We start from the raw sequence: 18,982 nt of genomic DNA on the forward strand, positions 1-18,982 counted from the left end.
ACGACGAAGAAATCCATAGAATGTATGTACGTGTAATATGCCCCCTTCTTGCAGGGCGGATTCCCTCTGCTCTTTTATTTAGTGCTGCTTCCCTGAGACGACTTGCCAAAGGTAAGTAAGATGCTTAACCCTTGCCATTATACTGATACGGGTCAACCAGTCCTTGCACTACAACTTCTTCTTTTAAAGTCTTAGGTGACCCTGGATCTACTGCAACGGAAGCAAGACGTCCTATACAAACTGAGCCATCGGGGCCTGTGTGAAACCGTTTATACTAATAAAACCATGACACCAACTGATTATTCAATTTTATTTCATTGATTTCCAATGCCTAATTACAGTCAATAGTTTTAACATATATGACGGCGGTCGTATAGGTGGAGGAAACCGGAATGCACAACGTAACCCCCCGCTATTCGCCCTGCGGGCACCTGACAAACGTCCTGACTTGACGATCGAGGCAGCTATAGAGTAGGAATCGCCCCATCCTAAAACTTGTGCCAGATGCAACGTAATATTGTTTTCCATGTGACTGCACCATACATCTATAATGTTAGGGCTACGTACGTTATGTCAACACAATACCCGATAGCGCAGCGTAATGACCCAGAAGCCTCTTACCAATGCGGTCGCTGTGAGTTCAAGTCCAGCTCATGCTGGCTTCCTCTCCGGCCGTAAGTTGGAAGGTCTTCCAGCAACCTGCGGATGGTCGTGGGTTTCACCCGGGTTCTGGCTGGTTTCCTCCCACCACAATGCTGGCCGCCGTCGTATAAGTGAAATATTCTTGAGTAAGGCATAAAACAGCAATCAAATAAATAAATTAAAAAAAACACTATACCTATAACCCGTTACGCCAACAAAAATATTCTCTTCATCTGAAATTACAAAACAAGCAAGTCTGTAGTATATGGGGACTCTATAATAGCTTGCAGTAGGCCTTTATTAACACAATCCGTCCCGCCTGGCGTCACGAACAAATTATAGGCTCTAATACAGTCGACTTAACAGATTATCTCAGCCAGCTGAGCATGCATCCGGCCAATAAAACTCCAAACAAATAAAAACAAAGGCATTTTGAGTGACACCAATAGCACATCTTGTATATAGGCCTGTGCATGGTTAGCTCAAGCCAACCGAAACGCTACTATTCTTGCTACGTTAGCTGTGTCTCAGGTACACGTACATGACGTGTAATTGGCCACGTACACATTTAGGTCAAGTATATACCCGTGTATGCAGGACCATGTGGAGTATGTACATGTATACGATGGCTATAGACAGCATTTCTGTGCTCACACTAAGAAACTATTTGACTTTAAATACAACTAGCTGCCCATGTAATTTTCATTTTATATTTCAAAGGCGCATGAGGTACAGTACCTTTAAATCTACAAAAATTATGTACTAAATGTGTAATTTCTAGTTTTCTGAAACGAATGTCCCGTTCAAACTAAACTATATATTAGCTTTCACTTATTCTCTTTTGTCTCCCTATAATGTTTGTGTATCATCTATATATAGCGCCTATAGTTCTTGTTTTACATTAAACGGCGTCATCACAAACATACGAATATATATCATTGTATTAAGAATTTGAATTTGCAGTTGCACATATGGCTAAAGACATATATGGCTGAGAAAAATAATGTTTGATTTTAAAATTAAACCAAATCAAGCTTAGACGTTTAAATCGCGCGCTACATCAGTATGTTCTACGTGTAACGTACTAATAACACAGGTGCATGTCATTAAGTTCATAGTTGAGAGCGCCCCCAAGTGGCATACAGTAAAATCAGAGAAGGAGAGCGCCTGTTTACAAGACCTTTGTAAAGCTGTAAGTTCAAGCTATGTCTGATGATCAGTTTTCTTCTTCTTTTTTTTTTTTAGGAGAGTAGAGTATGCAAGCTTAAAGCTAACAATCAGAAAGCGCTCTTACGAGGAATGCAACTTATAACAGTACCATTATCCGATCTGGCGATTTGTTAACGTTGATACGTGTCTTTCAACACTGACTGTTGTTGTTGTTGCAGTTTTTGAGAGGTGACTGTGAGTATCCTCATATGATACTGTCGTTAACTGGAGGTATCACGGTACGGTGTCATGTAAATTTACATATTTCCGAACTGAATAAGGTAGTGATGTCTGTTATTCATCATTTAAGTTGAACTGTTATTGGCCAACCGAACATTTATGTCCATTCCTTCCAAATTGAAGGACAACTCTTAGGGTTTCAGTAGCCCTGGACGACTACGCCAAACTCTTTTTTATTTGTTCTGACGCTTGCGTAGTTATGACTGGGTCCCTTCGACACGGTGGGCAGATTTGTAAAATTTCGGACCAGTCACTCTTTTATGGCACCTGACTGTTAAAATCACGAGATGTTGGTCATCCCTAAGGGAAATATTTATCCACGTTTGTTGAAGTCCAGCATCTCCCCTCACTTGTCATTTACGAAGTGGCCGCCATCTACAGAGCGCACATCTTTGCCAAGATCTGGATTCTTTGTATTCTTATTTTCTTTTATTCTATTTTTATTTTTGTTTTTACATTTATATTAATGAATTTTTTCTGCACTAACATCATTGAGCAATATATATATGTAATATATAATAACTGCTGTAATATGTAAGCATTGATCAGTTATTAGATTTATTTATTTAAACATCATACTTACAGTTAAATAATAAAAATAGGGTAAAAAAACAGTGCATCTGAACTGGATTAGCATTATAAAAATATAAGCCCCTATAACTGTTTTCAGTTTATGAACTACGTGTATGGTGGACATAATTCTAATTATTACATATTTAATTACTGTATTGTTAGAATCATTGATCCTTTTCTTGTATTCTTAGCATCCACATGGGCTGAAATAATTAAGGATAGACCTTAAACACTGGGTGTAATCAAACCAGTGCAACCTATGAGCTAACCTATGATTATTTCTCAATGTGGTGCACCAACTTATAAACTAGGCACCTTATAGACTGATTCAAACTACTAATGTTTGGGAAAAGTACGCATATCTGTCTGTTACTAATCACCCACTAATAGCAATTATCGCAACATTTTTTTTTTTTACTCCTGTGATGTGATGCAAGTGCGAAGCAGGACATTGTTATGTCAGAAATGGAATGTAGCACAATGTCTACAATGTTACCATGTATCAGTTTCTAGTTTAACGTTGTACTGTGATGTCCTTATGATAATCTTTGAATGGAACATTTAGTTAACGTTAAAGTCCTGCTGCTGATTTTAAAAATATGCTAATTAAAACTGTACTGATGGCGACATAATGTATTGGATAATTAGATTCATACTTTAAGCTGCAGAATGCAACATAAGTGTAATGGTGATTATGACGCTGTCAGTTTATTACAAGAGTTATGATTTTAATGGAAAAAACAACATAAGGACATAACATTGATCATTTCTTACATATGTCTTTCATTTATCAATACTGAAAATTATAAAGTTGGTGTTATAAACCTTTTCCTAGTGAGTTGACTGAGAATTTTATAGTTTAAAAGTGTGCTTTACTTTGCTGATTAACTTTATTCCTTTAAAAGATGTTTTATATGGAAGGTTTAATGTTATTCAACAGAACCAAAATTCGTATATTGTTTCTGTAAATATATATTACCATCAGTGTTATGTTATCTGATGTTGTTATGTTCCTTACAGTCATGGACCTTAAAATCAGAAACTCTGAAGACTATCTGAACCAAAGTATACACAGCATTTTGTTGTGATGATAAGTTATGAATAATTCAGACCTCACGAGAAATCAACTCTGATACATGTACCTGTAAGTAAAAAGAAATGTATTAATTTAAATTACACGGATGAAATCAGTAATTGTTGTACCTCCTTGACATTCTTGTTATTTAGAATGTGTGAGGGAAAAGTTCATTATTCTGAGTACCGTGTCATTTTAAAATAGACACCTTCAATTTCTAAATTTGATCCTCACAAACGTATAGGTCGTTTTATTCCGAATAAAAATGCCACCGGCAGGACTGCCTTTGCAGACGAATCGATTATCTCCCCTGTTTGTCTGACCAATATGGCTTCCGAGCTAACACTTTTGGTTGTGTTTATCTGCTGTCCGGTCCAGGATTTGGAGCTGAAAACAAAGTAAACCATGACATGTTATACATCTCTGCATAGCCTGAAATGTGCTCTCTCTGAATCGGGCTTATTTATGGGTGTCCACTCAGTATTTTCCATGTTACGGCAACTTATATGCAGCTGACCCTCCTCTAGCCTGGTCTTTACACTAGTCCGATCTGTTATTCCAGTCTTCAGGCCGGCCCTGTTTGACGGTATTAACAGTATATTAAATAATAATTTGAAACATTTGAGATGGCAGACATCTGAACCTTTGCTATTTTTTTCACTTCAGCTCGCTTTACTCTTGCTGACATGGCAGTTAAAAAAACATGGGTGTTGAAAAGAAACTGCTTCATGGCCTCATAAGTTTAAAACCAGGGGCTGTCATTCAGAATTTACACATACTGTGCAGATTGTTCTGTTGGCTAACAGGCTATAATTTGCAGTCATGAACAGTTGTAGTTCTTGGAATGTCATTTCTGTTATTCATTTCCCTCAGGGTACTTTCCTATGTTGTCTTTAATCTCGTCTGCTTGCTGCTGCCTTATATGAGGGAAGTGCCCAGATGGGTGCAGTCTCCAATACATGCATGTTGGATGTACATTACTATATATGCCTTTTTTCTGTCTCTCATCCATGCAGCCTGAAAATCGGGAAATGAATTGGATGTTTCTTTATGGCCTCCAAGCCCTTGAATTCATTAAGAACTTTGTCTTGTTTGGATGCTTGTTATGGTATCGGTTCACGTGTAAAATGGTTCATATATTTACAGGGACATTCATCAAAGGAGATAAATCTGGTTGTATTGAACATGTAACATGGACTAACCTCCCTTTGAAAATTTAATGTTTCCACTTTTTCAGTTTTTAAAAATGAACTAGTTGAGTACATGTGCATACATTGGTGTCAAAAGTCAGTAAAAAGACTGGTTTCTCCACCGATGCCTGTACATACTGTGTTGCTTTAAGCTATTGATCACATGGCTGCATTTTATAGCACCACATCTGAAACTTGATAGACAGGTTTGGAATTTGAATCTTTAGATTTGGACCACAAATGTTAGGAAGCAGTTATGTGGACTGGTAATGGCAAAAAGTGGCAGGTGGAAATTCTGTTCGCCTGTCAGCAGACGGTTAGGGTGCTTGAAACTTTTCCAGCCCTCACCAGCTAATCTAACGTACTGGTTTGGGGAGGCACAGAGAGTGAGAGGCGTCTTCATCACTTGTTTGTGCCATATCCTTTCTCGCAGAATACTGGTATGTGAAAATATGGATTGGATTAGGAATTGGTAAAGCAGATGCATTTTTGTTAACATTTGATGGCAAACACCAAAAGAGAACAAGGAGATCATTCGTACATGTAAGTACATTTTTCAGGTTGTAACAGGCTTACCTCAATTCTTGCTCTACTTTACCGATTGGTGCATATTGGGCATACCAGTATTATCATTTGGCGGTCATTGTACTGAGGAACTTTTGCAACAGAAATGAGCACACAGCTCAAAAACCTTTTATAGATACTAATGTCCTCAGCTCCAACAGCAGTAAAATGTACAGGAAGCAATCCTGTATTGGAGGTTCATAGACCTCACACTGTTAACTACACTATCAGAAGTATTCATGTTTATCTGCGGTCATTTTAAGTCTCGTTTATTATTAATAAAGCCATATGAAGGTTTTAAATAATTTATAATTACTTTGAATGTATCAAACAGTTATTAAATTGTATTTTGGACTGGTTGGGCAGAATGTATTGGGGAGGAATACTTATTATGGAATGCTTGTATTTGTTGTTGTAAATTTTAAGTTATGTGTAAATATGATACTATTACCAGCCAGTTTTATTTGTGGTGAAGACACTGTTAATACAGGGTTATTGGTGGAATGTTGGTCAGCAATGACAGAATGTATGAACTCATACCAAAGTGATATATTGTGCTTGATTTCACAAAAAGGGTATGATGCCTTCAGGCTGTTACCTGTGCAGATGTGTGTGGTCACATAAGGAAAACGCCGTATTACATGAACAGGAAGCATTGTTTACAGGAAAGGATCATTGTTAAAGTTTTATTTGAAGTTGAGTTTTGAAACAATCAGCTAAAAGGATCTGACTTTTGCACATGTGCAAGGATCCAAGTTTAATTTTTTCAAGGTGGATATTGCAATTTGAGACCTGTGAAAATCCAAATATACTGGTACATGTACCAGTACATCTGTTCTTACAGAATTGGTATTTGGTCATCATCTGATTACATATTGTGTCACTGTGTCTTGTTTGTAATAATGCATGCATTAATTCTGCTTTATATGAGATGCACATACATGGGTGATGATGAGATATACATATACCAGCATTGATATGATATGTAACCTCTCGCATAGTGGTGCTGGCAGTACTTAGAGAGCTCAGCACCCAGCAGCTGGTGAACTGGCCTATCAGTATATTATTGCTCCTAATTGGGCAATAAAAATCAATGATGGTTCTGCTGGGTTGTTCTCATTTGTTGCTTCAGGAGGTGGCCGAGAGGCCGAGAAGGCATAGTGCCAGGGATGTGCTGGAGACATGCAAATGAGTAAAGTGATCAAAACTTTTAAGGTTGAGTACGGGTTATGAATAAAGATAGAATTAGCAAGTTCTCCCTGGAGAGAGATGCTGGGTTTTGGATGAACTCCACCATATTTGTGAACAAAAGTGTGTAGTGTGCTATTACAGTAAGGTTGGTCGGCGTTCATTTACAGCTATATGTAATGTTGGTAAGTGAACTATATGTGTACATGTTATGCATGCTCTGTATTGTGATCCAAAGATTCACATTGTTTACTGGCACCAGAATCACTTGATTGCCTATGCCTTGTACACTGGTGTTGCTGTGGTTTACATGTACAGTATGTCCACTTGTAGGGGAAAGGATGCAACAGCATGCCTTGGGCAGATATTCATGTACATGTGTCACGTGCTTGTAAGAATGTATCTTTAAGAGCCAACATTAGGATATAGAAGGACAGAATTATTGTTCATACATGTAAATACATGGTGCCAAAAACCTATGAATTGCTACTTATTCAAATGCTTTTGAAATCCAATTTTGCTTAGACTACATGTAAATGGAGTGTAACGTGGAATTAGCATAAACGTGAAATTAATGCATAGGTAATGTTGGTTTAGTCCTTGTTCGAAGAAGTTGTTTCTTTAAATTGGGTTTGCTGATAGACAAGAATGTACCAAATAATGGTTTGTTAGATCTTGTAATTTGGAAGCTTAAACTGTTTTCAATGTCTGTGTCTGTCTCATAGGATCAAAAATACATGAGTTAATGGAGTCATTTTTTTGGTTGTTTGATGAGATTGGAGTGCAGGGATCAACCTGAGGCTGATGTTGATGTTAATTTGTTATGTCAGCTGTAAGGCTGCAAGGGTCAGAAGGGCTGCAGGGATTGAGGAATGTGGCCTGACAAGGCAATGGGCTATGTCAGACCAGCCACACATAAAGGCGCCATAACTAGAGTACATGTGTAAACCAGATTCTGTGAAGCAGGCTTCCTGCTGTCTTTACCAGTCTCTCATTGAAGAAACAGCATGTGATTCATTAGGACTGCTGCACTGCTACCCCTGTGTAGCTTAGATGTGTCACTTTGCAGTGGAGAGCAAAAAGAAAGGTAGTTGATGCACAGTGGCACATGTGAAGGAAAGCCCTGACAAATCAAGTTTTCTGAGGTAAGCTCTCAAGCTTGATGATCTCTGCAGTTTGAGGTGGAAAACTGTGTACTTGCCAGGCAAATTGGGGTAATCTGATATAGTTGTGTATCAGTGGGATGTACATGTAAGTACCTGTTTATTGACTGATGTTAAAGGATACATGAAAAGGAAATATAAATCAAAAAAATTTCATTTGGGGGTAGTTTTATACCTGTTAATTACCTCTATATATCATGCATATTTTCCGTCAACAGTCAGATTTTTTCAGAAATTACATTTGATCTTGCTAGGAACTCGGTGAACACCCTCAAAGTGCACGAGCCTGGTGAACTGTGTCGCCACAGTTCGGAGAAGATGAAATGTACATAGACACTGCATTGGTTCTTCGGGCCAGCTTAGCGTCCCTTCCATGCCCCTATACCTGCCCCCATTCAGTCTATTCTCCCACACCCTGCTTCCATTGGGCCAGACCTGTTTGGTCTGTACCCCACAGAGTTCTTTTTAAACATTGACCATCGTTGACGTCATCGCTACCAGCTACTTAATTATTGGACTGTCTGCTGATGCTTTAAGAAAACTTTGAAGCCATTTTTATGCCCCCCACCCAAGAGAAAGTTGAAAAATTTGTCTATCTACTCAATGTCCCTGTGAGGTTGACTTGTGAAAACCCAACCTACATCGTCATGTACTATCCTTTATACTATTAATGGAAGCAGCTGTATGAACAGTCCTGAAACATTTAATGGCACAAACATATACCTGAGCATCAGCAAAGTGTGTGAAGAATAAATATCTTTGATCTTACATCTTAACTATAAAGGAAGCAGCCTTTATGTCCTGTGTGTGTGTATGTGCGACTGTTTTTGTTTTTCTCCACAACTGATCAACTTTATTCTTGCCAGGTGTATTGCCTAAAATCTAAGGAAGTGCAGTGTCTGGTATCAGAAAGATTCCTAAAATGAGGGCCTACTTGCAGGTATTGATGACATCACAAATCTTTGGTTTTACAAGTATACATGTCCTTAGCCATGGAAGGAATTCTACACAAAGTACAATGTACATTTACATCGTGAAGCAGATATGAGTTGTTTTCACTGCAGTCACTGCATTATTTAGTGTCGTTTGATGTATCATACCCCATACAAGTTGCGGTAAGTTATGCCGATGTACATGTACCAGTGGATATGTTACAGTGTCTGTGTATTTTGCCAGAATGTTCATTTGGACAATCTGCACAGAGAAGTGTACATGTACAGTATCTCATTCATCTAGCAGAGAGGTGTTACAATGGCTATTTTAGGCCAGACATGATTGATACAGGCAGAGCAATTGACCACATCCCAGGCCAGCCAGTGGCTGTCTTCAATCTCCTCAATTTTTCAGGCAAATTGTCACCTCCAGGAACCGATAATGGATTTTTCACCTGTTACTCAATGTTTTATGTGTAGTCTTTAACCCTTTTATGGCTCACTGATAAAAGACAGGAAACTGTTTTGAGCTGTAATGATGGCCACTTCTCCATGACTCATGGCCTAGTAGTAATGTACAGTTACATGTTTGTGTATAATGATGAGTATATGATGCACGTCTAAATGTCTCTAGTGAAAACTTACGTCCTGTACTATTCAGAAGATTTGAAATACATACTGTAAGTTCATGTACATGTATGTACATGAACATGCATGGTGATTTATGCCTTTGGAGTGTATTGTCACAGACTATAAAGTGTACCATATACAGTTGGAAAAATATCAAATCAGGTTAACAGCTGAAATTCCAGCAAATGTTAAGAAAGAAGAAAATGTTATTCTTTAGAGACTTGAGGACAGCATTGAAAATATCAACTTTTATAGCAATGAACTGTGTATTAACTAACAAATTCCTGCCGTATGTGGGAAGGTCTGTCAGCAACCTGCTGATGGTCGTGAGTTTCCCCTCAGGCTCTGCCTGGTTTCCTCTCATTATAATGCTGGTTGCATTGTAGAAGTGAAATATTCTTGAGTTTGGTGTACAACACCAATTAAATAAATAAATATATAATATATTCCTGTGAATCCAGCATGAAAGAAAATGACGTAGTTCTCAGGTAGGTAAATTAAGGAGGTAGAATCATAAAGTATACTTGGTTTTGGCAGATGAAGCTGTCTGTTGGATGGCAGCATTGTAACTTTGTTCCATGAGAAACAGTATACATATAGTACTGATTTAGTGAATTAGTATACATTATGTTATAATATACATGTAAGCTTCCTAATAGAAGTGGTCCATGGGACTTTCCTGCCCTTACATTTTCTAATTTTTTACATGCTGTGAAGCATATTTGAATACACCTCAATGCATCTTTGTAGAGCGTGTTTCAGTTTTTGGATGTTACATTTAATTAAACTAGCTAACTACATGACTCCACAAATTATAGATTGAGTAGGGGCCTCTAATGTGCATAACAATTAAATTAATTGTACATACATGTACTGGTATCATCTATACATTAATGGCAATAATGACAACATGCTCACATCATAACCAAAAGGATGATTATTTGATTGGTTGTGCAAAGTTCGTGTACATTATACTTATAATATTAACTATGCCTTGATTTTCTAAGGTGCAGCTGTACATTGTATTGTGAACGTGAGGGGACACACTGTAAAAAAAAAAATGTGAAGACCCAACTGTTTTATTTTGTCTGATTCTAGATGGCTTTTTTAATGGTTTTCTGGATCATACTATTTCCTTGTGCTATCATGTTCTCATAACAATATGGCTGTAATGGTGCCAATACAGTGTTAAAACCCAATCACCTATGAATTAATTCATTCATTATTGGACTGTTAGCTGATTTCATGAAAACATGCACAATTTATGTACTTGTACATGCATGTGTTAATTGTCTGAGTCTCCTTAAGGCACGTAAGACTGCTGTACTGATGATGGCTACCCTGTTGTCAGTGTCAGTGGAGAGTTGAGCTAGGGACATGGGAGGGGTGGTGGGTAGATACACTGTAGAAGCTAGTAACAGCTGGAAGCTGGTGGGACCAGATAAGGGATTAATGCTGAGCTGGTTAAGTACAGACCTGAACGCTGATGTCAAGATGATGTCTTAATCCATTCTCTATGGACAGACCTTGCATTAGGCTGGGTAATATTGTCCGTTCTAATCAGATTATCTTACAATACAGTGTATTACCTGTCAAATGTAGGAATAATCTTTAGAGCACTGCCATGTTCAGTACATGTATGTATTCATATTATTATAGGAGACAAAGAGAGGGAAACCTACAGCTAGTTGTTGCAGTAATTTAGTAATTTGATTGGCTGTGTTATGACCTACTGAAGAATGTCACTCAAGAATGGAGCTAACTCTAACTAAGAAATGTTCCTGGCATAAACTATGGTCCATCCAGCAGAAGCTGAATTTGAACCCTGATGCGACCCTGTTTGTTCTCAGCAACATTGCAGCAGCTTTAGACTGACTGGTCGGCCAGCTGGGGCGAATGCTACATTCTTCATTTGGTCAGAATCCCAATTTGGATGAGACTCCACTTGAGGCTTATCAGTGAGTCATGATTTACTGTTGATTGTGGGAAGATCTATGTAAGCTGGCATCTCCTGGTCCCAAAGATGGCTGGCTGAGGCTAGGGATAATCACTCGCTCTGGACTGTAAATCTCTATCCTATTTATCCAGGTCTGAAACCTTTATGACAGGTCAGTCACTGGCTAAGGGACAGCAGATTATTCTGATTTGTGAAAACTGGGCTCTTCAGATTGTGATCAGATGTTTCTCATCATCAGATATCTGATATTAATTTAGGCACGAGATGCGGTTTGAAACCTTTCTTGGGACAGAGAAGTTGAATTGATGGATTCTCTCACATCTACTGTTCAAGAGGCCTTGTTGAGAAAATGCTGTCCAAAATGCTTGTGTTGATGTATTTTGAAGACCAGGCTGTTTTCCCTCAAGATGGTGACAGTACATGTGGTAAAGTTGGCGAAAGATTTGTGGTTTACCATGGGCACTCCTATGTCCACATCCAATGATTTAACTGACAGCCATTGAAAACGTTTGAAGGATAAATTCCTGTGTAAGGTTTTGAAACAAAAATTAGGTAAACAAATACTTTGAAGATTAGGCTTTATGAACAATTGTATAAAATGAAACAAAGTTTTTTTTCATAGGTGTATACAAAATGTTGAAGTGTGTAAGGGAAATATTCTTGAGTAAAACACCAGTCAAATAAATAAATATATACAATGTCTTGATTATAAAGGGGAAATTGTTACAGTATTATTTATAATGTTGCTTTGCTTAGACATTTAAACATACATGTGTAGACATACATATCTCTTGTATTAATTGTATAATAATAATATCTTTATTTATTGAAGGTGTTCTTCTCCAAGGCCTTCACAGAGAAAACAATGTGTAGGAAACTTATACTTCAGAGTCAAATCAAAAAATACATCAATATATATATACAAAACAAGATAAGGCATAGTGTAGTTTGAAAAGTGAAGGTAAATACATTCATATATACAAAAAGGAACACACAAAACCTATAGTGTTGTCCCCACAACTGTCCCAACCAGCAGAAGTAGGGTAGTGGGAGACGGCCCATTAGCGACCCCTTCCTGCCCTTCTGTTTGCTGTAATCCCCTACGCACATGTACAGAGAACAAACCAAGTGAGTGGGAGATGGCGTCTTTCCCATCCCCTGTTTGGCATGAACAATGCAGTGTGTGCAAGAGTGTTAGAGGGACCTATCCTGATGACCAGGTTTGCTATAATAATACATCTAAGTATAAACTAAAAAAAAAGTATTTTGTTTATTTGATTGGTGTTTTATACCGTACTTAAGAATATTTAACTTATACAACTGCGGCCAGCATTATGGTGGGAGGAAACCCAGACCAAAGGTTTTAACATATCACATTTAGATTCTGAACAAGAAAAGTTATGAGAAATGGGATATTATCTAGATGGTTGATACAATGAAAGCATACATGCATACATATACATTTCAGTTGTTGTCTTCAGATAGGTGTACTTATAAGTAGCGTGACTGAAAGCTTGATAGGGAAGGGGCTTCTTTTATGTTGATTGGGAGGCAGTTGTATAGTTTGATGCATATATATGTAAAACTTACTGTCATGTAATTTGCCCTTGCTTTGTTGATATAAGAACAATATTGTGCAGCTGTTTGTTTGGAGGGAAAAGTTGATTTATATAATTTGGACAGAGAGTATGTAATGCTTTATAGATGATACAGAGAATATTGTAGTTTACCCTTTTATTTAAATGCATTCATTTTAGTCTTGGAAGTCAAGTTTTCCAGGTGTGTTTATGCTTTCTGGAAGAACTAAACAAGCAGCCCTTCTCTGTATCTTGACCATATTTCTCTGTTTGTAACTACATCATGAGTGCCACTACAGTGACGTGTTAGAAGAGCTTTCTTCCTTCGTAGAATCCCTAACAATTTAGAAAAATTTTTACACACATTATTGATTGTAGTGTTGCAGGAAAGATGTGCATCAATATAAGTACCAACCAGTTTAGCATTACTGACTTGTTCGAGTTTATTTCCATCAAGTACAACAGAGAAAGGAACATGTTTGATTAACTGCAGCCTTTGCCTGGAACCCAGTATCATGTACATGTATTTAGATTTTGGGGGATTAGTGAACATGAGGTTTTTGTCGCACCAGTCTTTAATGCAATCCATACTTCTGTTTAGATTGCGCTTAGTGTCAGACATATTGCCTGAGGAGCAGTATATGGTTTTGTCATCAGCAAAGTTGTCAGTAGAATTGTCTATTGCCACTGTCTTTTATAAATAATGGTAGATCATTTATATATGGTATAAAAAGTAAAGGCCCCAATATGGAGCCTTGGAGGATACTGGCCTTTATATCCATAGCATCAGACATTTCTCCAACATCAAACTTTTGTTGTCTGTTAGGTAGGCAGGACTGGATGAAAGTAAGAGCATTTGAGTGAAATTTGTATGCTTTAAGATTTTTAAGTAATTTACTTGTATCATGATTGACAGTATCAAATGCCTTCTTGAAGTCTACAAGTAAGGTTCCAGTAACTTCCCCATTATCGGTTGCCCTATCCCAGGGTTCAACCATTTTAAGCAGTGCAGTTTCACAAGAGTGTAAGGAATGAAAACTAGATCTATTTTCATGCAATAATTTAAAATTTGGGAGATACTCATATAAACTGTTATGAACATGTCATTCAATGATTTTTAAAACAATAGTTTTTCAAGACTTTGACCAAAAGTGTCCTTGTTTATGTATATTAATATCCATCAAATGTTGGGCTACATTTGAGTTAAAAATATGGCTAATTATAGCAGGATCATTTATTAAATTGCCATCCTCATCAGTGATAGCATCAGGCTGTAGACTCTTTTTCTCAGGATTATGCTTTCTCAAGATCTCCCAGATTCTGTTTGGAGAAGATGCGTTTTCTTTTAAGTCATTTGAGAATTGCTGCTTCTTTGCACAAGCAATTTTATTGTTCACTTTTTTTTTCCAATGCCTGTGATTTGCCTCATGTCCCTTTCGTTTGTGCCTATCTCGTTGATGCATAGAATTTATAATTTCTTCTGTAATCCAAGATGGTTTTGAAAGGTATTTGGCTCTTCTTGTTTTCAAAGGAGCATGTTTATTTAGAACATCTTAGAATAGATTTGACGATTAGCTCACAGCAGCTTTGGGATTTATAATGTAGTCTATAGTTTCCCAGGACACATCCATTAGTGTTGACGGAAAAGATTGTAGTTGGAATCTTTACATGCTTTATACTGGATTGTAACATGTTTAAGCTTCATACTGTAGTTAATCTTTGATTTGAGGGTAACACAAAGTGGAAAATGATCACTTATGGCTGGACAGATACAACTTCCTTAGTTGAGGTCATATATATGATCGATGAGAGTTGATGTGGATGAAGTCATTCGGGTGGGGGACTTAACAAATTGAGTCAAAATTTAAAGAATCTGTCATACCAGTCCACCTTTCATTAGGAGTGATTTTACTCAAATCCACATTAAAATCACCCAGGAGAACTAGCTCTTTTTGTTCATGATATACATTTTCTAAGTTTGTTTCTAATTCTTGCATCCATGCTGAAAGAGAGTTTGTGGGTCTGTACACATAGGAGGTTAAGAATGGCTTTGACTTTGCTTTTGCTGGCTTGATATCAAGCAGTAGTACATGTACTTCTAAATTACTGTCTTTAAGATCACACCAAAATGCAGACAATCTTATATATGTACTGCTGTCCCACCACCCCCTTTATTGTCCCTATCTCTATGTTTACAGCTATATTCATTGATGCTTATTTCAGCATCAAAAATATCTATAAAGTTTCAGTGAATCCTATTATTTCTATTTCTCTTTTTGGTTTAGATAGCAAAACTTTATTTTAATCAAGTTTTGGTGTAATGTGACAAACATTTAGGTGGCCTAGATTAATTCCTTTAGTTGGTAGATTTAAGGATGGGCCAGGAATTGGAGAACAAGTCGGAGACATGCTGTTGGACTTATGGGGAACATTGTGGTGACATAGGCTTTGTGGGAGGAGAAATGTCTGATCAGAGGTACCTAAGCTGTCCCCAGTAAATGATAAAAGGTTAAAATAATGGAAAAAATTTACATTAATATAACTTTATAGGTATAAATATGACAGACGTGATCGAAGTAATACACCAGTGAGACTTGAGGAAAGTACTACTGCATTATTAAAGTGTTGGGTAGAACATGAGAATAACATGTCAACATTTGAAGACAAATAGATAAAGTTTCCGTAATTATGATAATTGTCCGTCTCCACAGGTCTTAGTTTGATGTGGACTTTTCACATTGACTTGTCTTATTGTTGTCCTGTATGTCATCACAGTTATCACAAGATACAATATTTAAAATAAAGTTAGCACTGTTTTAGATTCCTCAGCACACATACATATAAGTAAAGGAAAATCACAGTCATTACAACAGTTTGATGCACACAGTGAGGAGAAAATCTTGTTTTGATAAGCACTTGGCCATCATCCTATTGTGGGCAATGCTTTCATTTATGACCGAGTCTGTTACATTTCGCACATCAGATTTGATCCTGGTGCCAGCATGAGACATCAAGATGTCCAGTCTCGCCGCATCTGTATCATCTTCCCCTGAAAGTAGATGTCTGGGATTATTATTTCCCATAATCACAGGAATGTGGTGCACAATAGATGTATTTACCTTTTCAACTGGACTGGTGGAATGAGAGACTTCTCCTGGCTTACATGTAGGCTGATCTGTCTGATTGGCTTTTGCTTTTGCTTCATACTTACATGTATCTCTCTGCAGATTTTCTCGTAATACTCTTATTTAACCTTGTAAGAACTTTACTTCTTTTACAAGAGAAGTTTTGCACTTCAGGAGATTTTCAAACCAGGTTCTACATGAGCAGTCCTTGTCAGTTTCAGTGCATTCCTCAGGGCTCTTTTGACTCTGTGTTCTCTGTTTTTCCTGGTGTCTCTTTGAAAGCATCATCAAGCCTTCCTCCTGTGTTAAGTCTGATGACGATGCTGTAGATGAATCTGTCCTCTGTTCCAGTAGAGTTTACTGGAAACATTGGACTCTATATACTTTTACAGCTGGTCTGTTGACCCAAGTATGCTGAAGTTTGTATTTTCCTCTTGAATAGTTATATATTTTGTTTATGCTTGAGATTTTATTATTGAGTTGACATTTGGTGCCAGTTTGTACGTCTACATTCTATACATGCAGCCTCCATGTACTTACTAAGGAAATTGTTCCTGTATTAGTTTTTCTGGTGAATGTGATGTGTACATATAGGTTTACCCATAAGAACAGCGTTGACTGTGGGAACAGAATGTCCAAATTAGTACACGTTTATATGACAGATGTTTATGATGTACAGTCATGATGATCTTACAACATAATTTCATGCTGAGCACAACATTCTGTGTACAATACAGTTTTCATATAGTTTCACAAGGGGATCTTAAGCCTAAGTTAACTATGAATCACTTAGATCACAATCGTAGCTGTAATTTACAGTTGACACTCTCTCGCACAAAGGAATTGTAAGTTATGGTAGTTATAATTCACAATCAAAAATTACAATCGCGGTTGACCCTGTTGTAAATAATTTATATGAATATATGCCTTATATGTAGCTTTAGGTTAACTATCAGGTAGTAATTTTCGACTTGGTTAGCAAAGATGTGCAATTTAATTAAAAAAAAATGATTAAAGAATATTTCAATAAGTTGTTATAATATAGAACTCTGTTGAAAATGAAGTGACGAAAAAGTTATTGACTGGTACATTTTCCATTTCCCCAGACCACAGCATCCGATCTGGGGCATGATCACGATCATAACTAAGAAAAATTACTGTCTTCTTGTAAGTCCTTTGTGGAAGCAGCATAACTTATTTTTACAAACTTAGTTGTAGGACTTACGTTTGATTGTAGACACGATCAAGGGGGCCCTGATGCTCATTATGTTTGTAATTCAGGAATCATTCAGTAATGCAATTTTTAATTCATTTGTGTGTGTCTGCATGATCATATATTCGTATGTTACTGGAAAGATTGTTTACTTGTGGCTGTAGAAATGCAGGCATGAATGCACACAGTGTATGTATGTTATGTTATAATTTGTTGGTAAATTTGCAATTGTGGCCGAATGATTGATGTTGATAACACTATTTGCAGCTTTGATGCTATGTTATGATGATCGTTGTATATAATAATACTGCGAGTGGGTTAACATGCAACTTTCACAACATCATACAAGTACATGTATACATGTATCCTCACACCACTCTTCACCAGGTACAGGCAGGAAACCTAGTTTTTAGACATTAGGATATCATAAATAATCAGGTGACAGTGGCACTCTGAACTGCAGTCAAAAAAACTGCTGTATTGTCTGTAGGGCGTCAGTGAGGTCACGCATGCCCAACATCAATGTGGCCCTGTGTAAGGTCCTTGGTGTCAACGCTCATTGAAACAGATTCAGATTCTGGGTTTGTTTTAGCTATGCAGTTAATAAACAGGAAATGAAGAACCACAAAATATGAACTGAAGCAGAGGTATACATGTACTCGATATGTATTCTGTGAAATTTAGTGCTTAAAAGAAGTGAACATTGTAGTTAATCATTGAAATTGGTACACAAAGTTGCCTAATGATGCACCCTGGCCTTACGTGGGAAGGTCTGCCAGCGACCTGTGGATGGTAGTGGGTTTCCCCAGGGTTCTGCCTGGCTTCCTCCCATCATAATGCTGGTCGCTGTCATATAAGTGAAATACTCCTTGAGTACGACAAAGAACACAAATCAAATAAATAAATATAGTGATGCAACCCACCATATGTGTTGTGGGTGGTAGGCTACTTTTCCAGGCTGTGCTGACCCTCCCACTGTTCACTTTTCATTTACATTTCCTACAGTTTTAGGTTTGTGTGGAAAACAAACATTTTCAGCTGTGTAATGACCTACATGTACATGTGTGGATAGACTGCACAGTGACCTGGATTGGCAGGTTTAACTTGTGTATGTAGGATAAGCTTTTAATACCATTGGGAAAGTTTGATTACTGCATGAGGTTTACATGGAGACATATTTCTACTGTTTCCTTCTCTGTTCTTGTTTTGTAGATGTGTGGAATAGGTGCTGAGATGTGATCAATAATGTGAGCATTGGTACCCACACTTCCTAAAAGAAGTCCACCCTCAACCCAAGGGCTGCAGGCATGTGACAGACGATGGGAGCATAACAAGCATGCATACATGTACATGAAGAGTTGTCACTTACGTGTATGTGTAGTCCTCTTCAAAGTGCAATAGCGACCAACTTTGCTGGACAAGGCATTGAAACAAACGACCTCGGGAAGTTGTCAGTGTACATCTGATGTGTTTCATGATGAGATGCTTGGTGGCAAAATTTCACTCAGACATGTACAGCATTGTTGTAGAGAACACCGTTAACTTGTAGCATATTCCAGAGCAAAATGGGTTTATATGAAGTGGGATGATTAACCTTTTGTTGCAATCATTCTGAACATTTTTTTTTAGTCAGTAGGAATATATGGATGATAGACAGTGCATACGAAGTATGTGAAATGTGATAGTTTTGTATTTTCATGTCTT

The 18,982-nt window shown here is 37.5% G+C and overlaps 1 long non-coding RNA gene across 1 annotated transcript; it reads left to right on the forward strand.

Moving 5' to 3' along the window:
- The first annotated feature begins 1,789 nt into the window (after nt 1–1,789).
- On the forward strand, nt 1,790–18,934 carry LOC135467822 (uncharacterized). The gene is made up of 3 exons (XR_010444193.1): nt 1,790–1,834; nt 2,031–2,046; nt 18,491–18,934. It is a non-coding gene; the product is annotated as an uncharacterized LOC135467822 (long non-coding RNA).
- Nucleotides 18,935–18,982: the final 48 nt, after the last annotated feature.

The sequence above is a fragment of the Liolophura sinensis genome, chromosome 1 (genome assembly GCF_032854445.1).
Source record: "Liolophura sinensis isolate JHLJ2023 chromosome 1, CUHK_Ljap_v2, whole genome shotgun sequence".
In the NCBI taxonomy this organism is placed as follows: Eukaryota; Metazoa; Mollusca; class Polyplacophora; order Chitonida; family Chitonidae; genus Liolophura; species Liolophura sinensis.